General features: G+C 46.1%; 1 non-coding gene across 1 annotated transcript; it reads right to left on the bottom strand.

Annotated features, from left to right (window-relative positions):
• Positions 1 to 1,079: 1,079 nt before the first annotated feature.
• TRNAA-CGC (transfer RNA alanine (anticodon CGC)) lies at positions 1,080 to 1,151 on the bottom strand. The gene has a single exon. It is a non-coding gene; the product is annotated as a tRNA-Ala (tRNA).
• Between the last annotated feature and the right edge of the window lie 10,948 nt (positions 1,152 to 12,099).

Raw genomic sequence — 12,099 nt, 5'->3', positions numbered from 1 at the left:
GTGCAGTTTCCGTCAAGTTACGATTTACGTAGCTTCATTTATTGGCCTTAAAAGAAAGTTGTCACGTGACCAGCTGCTCGCTCACTTCTCTGTCCCAATGTGCACCCAAAGTCTCATCGAGGAGAGGACTTAAGAAATAAATGGATTTTGTTGTTTAAGGCGCGTCTTGGGACGTTGAAGTGGCACAGTTGTCATGAGAACGCTTTTTCTTATTGTGCGGGTTATGGTTAAAGGCCGGTAAAAAAATTACTTTACGTAAATACTACTTCGCTGCAAATGTCTCAGTAAGCTGTTTCTCAAAGCGATCTACAACTTTTCCATTGACACTTTGTTCATCAAGTCAATAATTAAAAAGTTTGTTAATTAAGCTTAACTGATTAGTCAGCCTTGAAGAACGAAAAAAATACTGCAGACTAGGTCCCGCGACTCTAAACAACCCTCATTTGGTTTGAGACGGCTAGGACACCCCGTGTTTTTTAAAGCTTGGTTACATTTAGCTGGGACACCTGGTATATAAGAGAAGCCAACAGCCACAGAAACGCTATCGCTTAAAGCTAATTGAATAGAAAAGCAGAAGAAAAAACAACCATATGCCGCCGGTGGGATCCGAACCCACGACCTCCGAATTACGCGTCCGGTGCTCTACCTCTGAGCTACGGCGACGGCTGTCAAATCTGCTTTCGGTGCTATTTACGTTTACAAATAACCTAACCTTCAGAGTGTTCATCAGCGCTAGCCACGTTCGTAAGCGGCGGACGTAGAACGTCTTGAGTTACCGCTGGTGTGACGTATAACGTCACCGAACGGCGAAGGTGGAAGCTGTGTGAGAACGCTCTGATGCTTCCTATGGCGTCAAGGCTGCCAGAACCGAGGCCCTCGCTAATCAGTTAAGCAAACAATTGAAGGGGATGAGGGGCTCGTTATAAATATGAGAGAAGGCAACAGCCACAGAATCCAACGGACAAAGGGGATTTCTTTAAAATTTATTTATTCTTTTGTTATGTTGATCAGTTTCGAATATAACTGAATATGTTATCGCTTAAAGCTAATTGAATAGAAAAGCAGAAGAAAAAACCACATGCCGCCGGTGGGATTCGAACCCACGACCTCCGAATTGCGCGTCCAGTGCTCTACCTCTGAGCTACGACGACGGCTGTCCGATCTTCTGCTTTCGGTGCTATTTACGTTTACAAATAACCTAACCTAGCTGATGAACACTCTGAAGGTTAGGTTATTTGTAAACGTAAATACCCCCGAAAGCAGAAGATTTGACAGCCGTCACTGTAGCTCAGAGGTAGAGCACCGGACGAGTAATTCGGAGGTCGTGGGTTCGGATCCTACCGGCGGCATGTGGTTGTTTTTTCTTCTGCTTTTAAGCGATAACATATTCAGTTATATTCTAAACTGATTAACACTACAAATAAATAAATAAATTGAAAAAAAAATCGCCTGTGTCTGTTGGCTTGAGTGGCTGTTGTCTTCTCTCATATTTATAACGAGCCCCGCATTCCCCTTCCCTTGTTTGCTTATATATATATATATATATATAAGCAAACAATATATATATTGCCTTCACATATATATATATATATATATATATATATAGGAGTTTGGATTGGAGAGAGAGAGAGAGAAGAGAGATTAATTTGAAAAATAATTAAGCATAAAGAAGAAAATACTGAAAGCTTTAGCAAGGCAGTCGATGAGATTCCAGCAAGAAATTCTGAACAGCGTCACCAAGAGACCTGTGGCTGAACCCAAGCGTGGTGGCGCCAAATGATAGCAAGTGTGGGCTGCTCAAACTAAGGCCAAGTTGCTTTAAGGGCAACTCCAGCAGTCTTCTTCTCAAAGATGTGAAACGACGACAATGGAGCCAAAAATGATCGATAGATTCAGGGTCACGGCAAAATGCACAGAGGGGATATAACGCCAAACCAGATCTGTGCAGACAGAAATTTAGAGGGGGGATACGGCAGCGCAACCTCGTCAGAGATACTTCCAGCTGCCGAGATTGACAAATTTTCCTGCTCCAGGGATATTTCAGATGCGGATATTCCGCTGATGTTAAAAGGGCAGCACAAACCGTTGGCCCAATATTGGGAGCCTGTTGGCTATGTGTGGCCCTATACACGACCAATGTTGCCTTCATTGTCCCCATGTTGGCACTGCCACAATGTGCCATTTCCAACATTGGCCCTACTTGTCCGATGTTTTCCCCATATTGGCAATGCCGCTTAGTTACACCTCCAACGATGGCCCTACTTGTCCGATGTTTTCCCCATATTGGCAATGCCACTTAGTTACACCTCCAACGATGGCCCTAAATTTCCGCTGTCGTCCCCATATTGGCAGTGCCGCCTCATTACACCCGCAAAGATGGCCCTACTTGTCCGCTGTTTTCCCTGTATTGGCAGTGCCGCTCCGCGGCACACCAAAGGATGCCCCTGGGAATATATGTGGTTATTTCTCTCAATCCGTTCTTTTTTCAATATTCGGACTTGTTTATTTATTTATTTTTTAACACCAACAACAGCGCTAGCGTCGAACTCTGACGCGAAATTACAATAAAAAGTGCGATGTAATCGATTGCGCGAAAGTGAGCAGAGGTCAGATTCATTCACGAAGGTAACGAATTTTGAAAAGCGGCGTCTTTTGTAATTATGGTATGCAAAGAAAAAAAGAAAGAGAGAAACAGGTGCCACAATCAAGAAAATGAAATTTAGATTCGAGTAATGGTATAATAATGCACTAATTAACGTACTGCCTCGCATATCTCTCGCATACCTCGCATACCACAGCCCCCGATTGTGGGTTGCCGGTTCAAATTCGTGTCTCAAGATATAGGCTCAACTTAACTAATAAGTTTATGCTGCACGAAACGCTGAATCGTATTACACAATCTGGAACACAATGCCTCACCCACAGGATGCTCACCCTAGAAAAAAACAAATAAATCGCTTTTTCCGCTAGGTCACAAATTATTGCGTGGCGCATTTTGAGAGATAAACGATGTGAGTAAAACGGGATTTTGGTTTTATCGCAAATAAACAGTTGACGTGAACAACTTGCTGCGCATTTACTGGTTTGGTTTGGTTTATGTGGTTTAACGTCCCAAAGCAACTAAGGCTATGAGAGACGCCGTAGTGGAGGGCTCCGGAAATTTCGACCACCTGGGGTTCTTTAACGTGCACTCACATCGCACAGTACACGGGCCTCTGGAATTTCTCCTCCAAAGAAATTCTAGCCGCCGCGGCCGGGATCGAACCCGCGTCTTTCGGGACAGCAGCCGAGCACCATAACCGCTGAGCCACCGCGGCGGCCGCGCATTTACTGCGTGAAGAAGCAGCAGACGGAAAAGAAAAAGTAGATGTATGTTAAATTTAAAAAAAAATAATAAGCGAACAAACGGCTCTGCTTCCTGAAGCCGCGAAGCTAAGGTGGCTAGGTTTTTTTGATGTCGCAAATTGTTTTGTTATCCTGCTGTGCTTTTTGGGTATTCTATAACGACGGCTCTAGCATACGTTTTTGCTTTAAATTATCACGTTTATCAAATTAAAGATCGGAACTTTTTCCCGGTCGCATTTCCACTAGTTTTTTTTTTGCCTTTTCTTTGCGCGTATCCTTAATACCAATGAGCCATAACAGGTGCATTGCTGAGTAGCGCGCCGCGTCATTTCGAGCTAGCGCAGACACGCACGGGTGGGCCGCATGACTATGGCTTAGACCGACCTGCCTACACTGGTGTGTATAAAATGTAGGGTATTCGTCGCTCTAGAAGCGAATCAATGGATTATATTGATGAATGGTGTTGCTTGGACGTATATCATCCTACTTTGTCCGCCACAAGTATCATATATGAAACACTCAAAGAACACGCATTGTCCCCGCTAATTTTATTGATTGTTTTATATTTCCGGTATTTTCATAGTAACACATTTATCTCAGCTTCAACCAAAGAGGCACACGACCGCAGAGATTACGCTAATGTTTGGAGCCGTTTTGACGAAATTCATGCTCAAGCACCACGTTTCCACTTCCAACATCTCCGCATTGTCGCTCCCTTGCCGCTTTTCACGTGCTCAACGCCTATGGCGCACCCTCCGGACATTCCGGAATTCTTTCACTCATTTCACCCCCCCCCACTCTCCACCCCCTTTTTGAAGTCCCATACAGCCGCCTTTTGCCGGGCCGAGCCTCTTTGTTGGAAGAGCGCTGGCCCTCACCATGCTAGGAGTTATTTTTTTCTTTGTGATTTTAGGTACACTGACCTTCTCTAACCTGTTTTCCCCTCGCGCCCAACTAACCGCAACGCCGCTCATCCACCCTCCCTAGATTTTCTTCTACCCCTTTTCCAGCTGCCGTTTCTCTTGCTGCAGCAAATTCTCCGAAAAATATAAGAAACCTGTCCCATCGTCGTCTCCTCCTTTCCCGAACACTCGCCCAACGAGTATCGCCTGTAGCTAGCAAGGCGGCATCGGAAAGACCGTTACCACTGACCTGATATTTAGGAGGAGGGAAATCTGAGATAGTTTTTTGTTATCTATTAGGAAAACGGCTCGAATAAGATTGGTTTGGTTTATTGGGGTTTAACGTCCCAAAGCAACTCAGGCAATGAGGGACGCCGTTGTGAGGGGCTTCGGAAATTTCGACCCCCTGGGGCTCTTTAACGTGCCCTGACATCGCAAGCACACGGGCGTCTAGAATTTCGGCTTCATCGAAATCCGGCTGCCGCGGCCGGGGTCGAACCCGCGTCTTTCGGCTCATTAGCCGAGCGCCGTAACCACTGAGCCACTGCGGCGGGGCATGTCGAATAAGAAATAAACAGTACCAATAAGACAATACGAGCGCTGATCTCCTATCAATCGTTCCCTGTGCCAGTCGCGGTCCTTTTATGCACTCAAACTTTCTTATCTCGCCCTCACACCTGTGTGGATAACCTAGCTGTTAACACTTCAAAGTTTTCAAGGAGCTGTTTCAGAACCAGCTGAAGTGGGGACGTTCTCTTTTCTAGGTGCTGGCTGAGGTCCGACACCTCTGGGTAACGCCAAGTAGAGCCTAACTTCCGAAATCCGCGGGTTCGGCCTCATTGCCGTATTTGCTGACAACGTAAAATAATCCATTGGTTCTTTCCCTGCTTTACAAACTGTACAATTCAGCACCGTTATATACAGCTGCAGTACAGAAAATGATTGTAAACTTCAATCCATGAAACTGCTTCAAAAAGCTCGGCAACCTTCTTTGCTTAGTGTTTCGACTGATGATTGGCTTACCTGGGGTGCTGCAGGAGCCGCAGAAGCTTGCGCTGACTGCAGCCTCAGCTCCTGGCCGAGCGGGTCCCGGGATGTCACACCGAGGACTGGCGCTATTGCGCCTGACACGCGGCCACGACCTCGGCCTCGGCCTATGGTTCGGTTTTTTTTTTTGCCAACTTGGTATATTTTATTGTCATAAAATGTGTCCACAAACAACAAGTTTTAGGATGAGGGATGGGGTGAATATAAACAAGTGTGCACGTGTGATGGTTCCTTCAAACACCAGAGGGAGAGGGGGGGGGGAAGAGGGGCGACTACGTCATCCTTGTGCGCCGCCGGCTAGAAGAAAAAATAGGCGCGAGTGACTATCACGAATGGCACCGTCCACAGCACACGCACAAATCTGACAAGGAACGGTTGACGCAGACCACACTGTGGTGAAGGCACCGCTTCAGTCTCGGCCGTTCCGGCTCAAGTTGCCATTTGTGGGGTACTTCTCTAGTAGCTTGTTCGAGAAGCATTTCGGACACTTTTCCATGTCCATCAAATGTATGACGGCAGGGTGTGCTGCACAAGACTTCTGCACACGGCTCATGACTGTTGTTCCGCATGTCTGGCAAGTCACGTATGCAATGGGCCGGTTGCATACGCAGCTCTCTTCAGCTCCGCGAGTGGTCTTAACAGCTTCGATCCTTGGGCCTCGGACCTAAGAGAAAAGACGATGATGATGATGATGATGATGTCCTTAGGCTTAATGGCACATGCCCACGGCGGGTGATTGGCCAGGGTGCATAGCGGATACAAACGCACTCATGTACAGGGAATGGACTCTTTTTAAAAAAAAGTTTTGGGACGCAAAGCTAGAATATGTACCAAACAAAAAATACGAAGAAGGAAAAGTTGTGAATTCACATTCTAACAGAGGAATCTACCAGATGAAATTATACAATCGTGAATATAATCGCACACTGGTTTTTGAGGGCATATCCCTTGGCGCTTGCCTCGAAGGATAGGAGAATCGGAATAGATAGAGGAAGCCCGAGCCGAGCGAGAGGAATCTCCAAGTAAATTCTACGGAGAGCAGCGAGCCGCCAGCAGGAGAGGAAAAAATGTTCTTTAGACTCAATTTCGCCATAAGACTCACAAAGGTCGGCTATGGAAAACCCCGATCGGCATAAATCAAGATTCAGCTGCGGTATCCTGCAGCGCAAAAGGGTTATGGACACCTCACATTGCCAGGCTCATGGCTCAAGGAGTGGAGACGCTGGAATCGTTGAAAGCGAGCTAGAGTCAAGTAAACGGTATTTGGGACGAAATGGACAATAGGTTCATCAAGGGCAGACATTGCTAAAAAATCGTTCCTCTCATTAGAATCAATGCCACAGACCAGGGACACAGTGAAAGCGTACATCTTTAACATGTGTAGGAATAAAAGATTGAAGGGAACGGCTCATAGGATTATACCTGGAGTTTTCTAGCGCTGTCAAAACAGAAAGGTTGTCTGAGAGTATAATAACCCGAGTGATACTGCAAGGAATCCTTATTAAGGCCAACTCAATGGCTAGAAACTCGGGTAGAAAAATAGGGGTATAGTCAAGGGCCCGAAATGAGTAGCTCCAATCAAGAGGTGTTGAGTAAATGCCAATAGCTGCCTTTTCATTTTGCTGGGGGAGGCATTGTATAAACGGCAATATGGTTAGGAGAATTGTCTAGGTACTCCTCTATGAGATCATTTAACATATTGTCGTGCAGGTTCTTAGCATTCCTTGGGAGGGTGTTGTCAAAGAAGACTGGCGTATCAGCCCGACTGTGGTTGACTAGTACTAAAGATCTCATTGATACAGAAATATTTGAGAGCAAGGAATTAGTGAACACCACCTGAGCGAGCTTATACCAAGGCCAGGTAGTACCAAAGAAGAGAGCTGGGTTCGTTGTAAATATAGGGTTAGCCAATCCAGGAACAGGCTCCAAATACCTTAAAAATGTCCGCAAAGTGAGAAGCTCAAACCGGGCATTGAGATCAGGTATCCGCGCCTCCAAGTGCAACACAGCATTGGCTACTGATTTAGGCAGACCTATTCAAAGGCGCAGAGCGCGTCGCTCCATAACAAATAGGGGTTCACGCTTGCCCTTTGGGCTGCCAGAAAAGAGAACGGAGCCGAATTCAAGTACCGGCCGTACATAGGTATCATAAAGTAGTAGTAGAGTGTCTCGTCGCATACTGAATTTCTTGTTACTGATCCTCAGCAACCGGCCAAGGGTACGTTCACCCTTAAGCGCAATGCTTCTAATGTGTGGCCGCCAGTCTAAATGCGGGTCATATATTATACCCAAGTATTTTGTTGAATGAACTTGCGGGATCAAGATTGAGTGATACGACAGAGAGATGTAAAGAGGGGTTGGCTGTGGGAAAACAAGGACGGCACACTTGTTGACATTTAAAGTTAACTTTAGGCTGTCTAGCCAAACTTCCAAAGCATTTAAATACTCTTGCAGTAATTGCTACAGGATATGAATGTCTTTGGCAGACGCAAAAAAAAGCAATATCATCCGCATACACATAAACTTTGACGCATACACATAAACTTTGAATAGGGATATCACACATTAGTATCTTAAACTATAACGGTGAAAGAACGGAGCCTTGTGGGACACCTCTAGACTGCGCCTATGTTGTAGAAGTTAACGTACCCTTAGAACAAAAGAACGCTGGACTGAGAAATATGAGAAGAGGGCAGCACATTGGTACGTTCCATGAATCCATAGAAAGACTTCCGGTTGACTCGGTTAGACAAATAGGTATTCAGGCTGGCATTGTAATCATCCTTAGCCTTAGATATTGTTCTTTTAAACGAGGCTCCAACGAATTTGTAATTTATGCAGTTCTTTGGGCACTGGTTATGCGCTAGACTCTTCCATGCAGCTTTCCTTTGACGATAGGCTTTTTCGCAGTCGTCAATCCACCAGCTCGAAGGGGCCTCATTTTTAATGCTTGACCGGACTGTAAAGACTGCTCGCCAAGGGGCGTCTAAAAGGGAATTTAATACTTGAGGACCCTCGTCAGATTTATCGGAGGGAGCAACAGACGAGAGGGCCTCACCTAGAAGGATCATGAACAGTGTAGTATTTATAAATTTTTGTGCCGAACCAGTCGCCCTGACTGGACTGCACGCAATATTGAAAGTAATGGGGTAGTGGTCACTTGACGAACCGCAGTCAACTGTACACCACGAAGATACCGCTATACCATTAACAGCTAACGTTAAATCAATAGCTGATCGAGAATTTGCCCTCATGTAAGTTATCGCGCGACTATTGTAACAGCACACATCGTTTGCTGACATCCGAGACCAAAGTAATTGCCCACTAAAGTCTGATCTGAAACCCCAAATTACATGATGTGAATTGAAGTCCCCAGCTAGAACTACTCTTCTGTTGTTGCGCAGTAGCATCGAGCCCATCCGTACTACGGACTCCTGCGGGAAGTAGATATTTGCCACCGTAACAGGGGCGCACTGCGGAATAATGATTTTAACGGCAAGTATCTCACAACACCGGGCCCGACACCGTTCGCCGCACCATGTTTACGGCCATCCTCCTGTTCCAGGTTGGTTACTTAAACCCTTGTAAAGAATACCGAAGTAGCAACCGCTGCCTTGTCGCGGTGTCGTGCCCCAATTTTTGTCGACTGGCGTGGAGTTATGCGTCTTAGTTGTGACATGCTGGCGCTTGTAATGCTGTCGCGATTAGTGCTTTTGCTCTCAGGTGATGTAGAACTTAACCCAGGCCCTCCCAAAAAGGTTTGGTTTGGTTTGGTTTATGGGGTTTAACGTCCCAAAGCGACTAAGGCTATGAGAGACGCCGTAGTGGAGGGCTCCGGAAATTACGACCACCTGGGGTTCTTTAACGTGCACTGACATCGCACAGTACACGGGCCTCGAATTTCTCCTCCAAAGAAATTCAACCGCCACGGCCGGGATCGAACCCGCGTCTTTCGGGACAGCAGCCGAGCACCATAGCCACTGAGCCACCGCGGCGGCCCCTCCCAAGACGGATGATAAAGCTATCCTGGACGCTCTGCAGCGCCTTGAGGAACAACACGCAGCCTTCAGTACTGAGCTGAAACAGCTACGTACTACCCAAATCGCCCATGAAAAGTTAATATCCTCACTAACAAACCGCGTGCTTGCACTGGAAACATCTCAACAGAACTTGAGCACACACACCAACCTGAACGAAACAGGCGAACTTAAACAAGAAAATTAGTCTTAAAGGCCGCAGGTATTGATACCAGTAATCGAATGCGACGAAACAATTTGCTCTTCCTAGGCCTTGAAGACACTGAAAATGAATACTGGGCAGAATCTGACACAAAAGTCTTGTCATTCTGTTCGAATGAACTTGCCATCGAGATAGACCCAACCAGCATCGAGCGCGCCCACCGTTTAGGAAAATTTAATGCTGAAAAAAGAAACGTCCTATCATTGTTAAATTAGCACACTTTAAAACCAATGACACCTTCCTAGCCTGCGGTCCCAAACTGAAAGATACAAGCTACGCCATCAGAGAAGATTTTGCTTTTGCCACACGTCTGCTCGCTCTAAATTGATAGAATTTATTCGGCCTAAAAAATGCGCATTCAAGCTTAACGTAGACAAGCTTCATGTAGGGCATACATGCTATGTGTATGGTGTGTATGACCTTGTGTCTGAGAGTGTAATTGAGTCTGCAAAACAGCCAGCTGGTCGTGCTCAAGCCGAGCAGCTCACCGACAAACTATCACAAAGCACCGATTGACACCACGCAAAACATGCTACGCCACTAAATCGCCCCGACCCTTCACGTTGCAAGCATCTCAATATCGTCTTCACTAACATACGGAGCATTTCACCAAAACGAGATAAACTGCACCGCCTTATCGACGACACTGGTGCTGACATTGTCCTACTAACAGAAACGTGGCTACAGAAAGGCGTGAAAGGTACTGAATTCCTCCCTTCAAACGGGAACTACGTTCTTTATCGTCGTGATCGGCGCGTCTTGATCGGCGCGGACGGAGGGGCGGAGGAGTGCTTATCGCCATCCGAAACACCCTATCATCACCACTAATCTTTCACGACACCAAACTAGAACTAACCTGGATATGCGTACACAACTTCGGATTGAAAGAAACATTGGGCGTTTGCTACAGGCCACCAGACAGCGATTCATCCTTCTGTGACTCCCTTCATGACGTATTAACGGCGATTAAAAACACATATTTGAATTCGAACATCTTTCTGTTCGGTTATTTTAACTATCCACATATAAACTGGGCTTCCCTCTCTGTATCTAGCCATTCACCGTCCAAAGAATCGAAACAATTTCTTCACTTAACACTGGACTTCAATCTGCATCAAGCCATCAAACGCCCCACAAGAGGTCCTCACACTCTTGACTTGTTACTGACATCTTGCTCAGACAACATTCACAGTGTAACTCTGCTTCCGGGCCTCAGCGATCACGTTTCTGCACATTTGCACTTCATTACATTCAAATAGGCGACCACCTACGAAAAAATTAATCACCGACTATAAGCGAGGTAACTTCGATTCCATAAATAAGGAACTTTCATTCTTTTTCACCGACTTCCTAGGTTTTTATCTAACCAACACAGTTCACGAAAACTGGGAAAGTTACATGTCAGCAATGCTGCCACTAAAAAATAGGTACATCCCAACCATTGTCGTCATATCGCATTCCAACAATATTTGGTTTAACAAAAACTTGAAGCACCTTCTTAGTAGGAAAAAACGGCTTTATCGTTCCGCTAAACTAAGCCAAAAACGAGAAGCATGGGAAAGATACCACGCCTGCGCTAGTATTGATTACAAACATCTTTATTTCTTCAATGTTCTCAGAACATGTGGGTGGGCCGCCTAGTCCGATAGTCCACTGGCTGCTGCTGCTGCGCTGGCCCTCTCCACCAGCCAGTGCTGACGGTCAGGATCATTGCTGAGCAGAATAGCCTCCCACTGCTCCTCCGAGGGGTTGGGAATGGGGTCAACTAAGGGATTATATTGGCATGCCCACACCATATGGTAGAGGTTAGCTACCGCTCCAAAATGCGGACACTGCGGAGAGCGTAGTGTGGGGTACCACTGGTGTAATTTAGCTGGTGTTGGGTATGTGTTGGTTTGTAGTGTCCTAAGGGTGTTCTCTTCTAACTTGTTGAGGGATTTGTGTGGTGTTGGGTACTGCTTTCTGGCTGTTCTGTATGGCGCAAGATTGTCAGCATACACTGCTAAACCTATTAGGTCGCGGCACCCTTCATGGTCATCAGGGGGAGACGCCCGGTATAGAAGAGCTCGGGCATGCCTGTGGGCGGTTTCGTTTCCTCTTGGTAGTTCCAGGTGACCGGGGAACCAGATGACTAAGACCTGGTTGGGTGGATGCTTAGTCAGCAATGACAACCCTGACTTGTGAATTAATCCATTATTGAAGTTGCGACAGGCGTTCTGGGAATCAGTGAGCACAACGGCGTTGGGGTTAGATGCTACAGCTAATGCAAAATATTTAAATGAGTTGAGTGCTGCGAAAGATAGATTTTTCTCTCTTGACTTGCTATCCATTCTCAGAACAAATCCCACCAAATTCAGGCGTATCCTCTCCCCTAAACATAAATCTAATCGGCTCGATCTTGTAGGACCTGATGGCGAACCAGCTGATACCAATCAATGCGCAAAACTTTTAAATGACTACTTCTCATCTGTGTTCTTGCCCGTCAGCAATTCTACACCCACAGTTTTGCAAACCCATAGTCAAAAAGAAATGCCGGAAATTCAAATTAGCCCCGAAGGAATCTCCA

Source organism: Amblyomma mixtum, chromosome 3 (genome assembly GCF_055824585.1).
Source record: "Amblyomma mixtum isolate Tamu chromosome 3, ASM5582458v1, whole genome shotgun sequence".
Classification (NCBI taxonomy): Eukaryota; Metazoa; Arthropoda; class Arachnida; order Ixodida; family Ixodidae; genus Amblyomma; species Amblyomma mixtum.
Note: the sequence above shows the minus strand (reverse complement) of the source record. Positions and strands in the feature narration are given on the sequence as shown.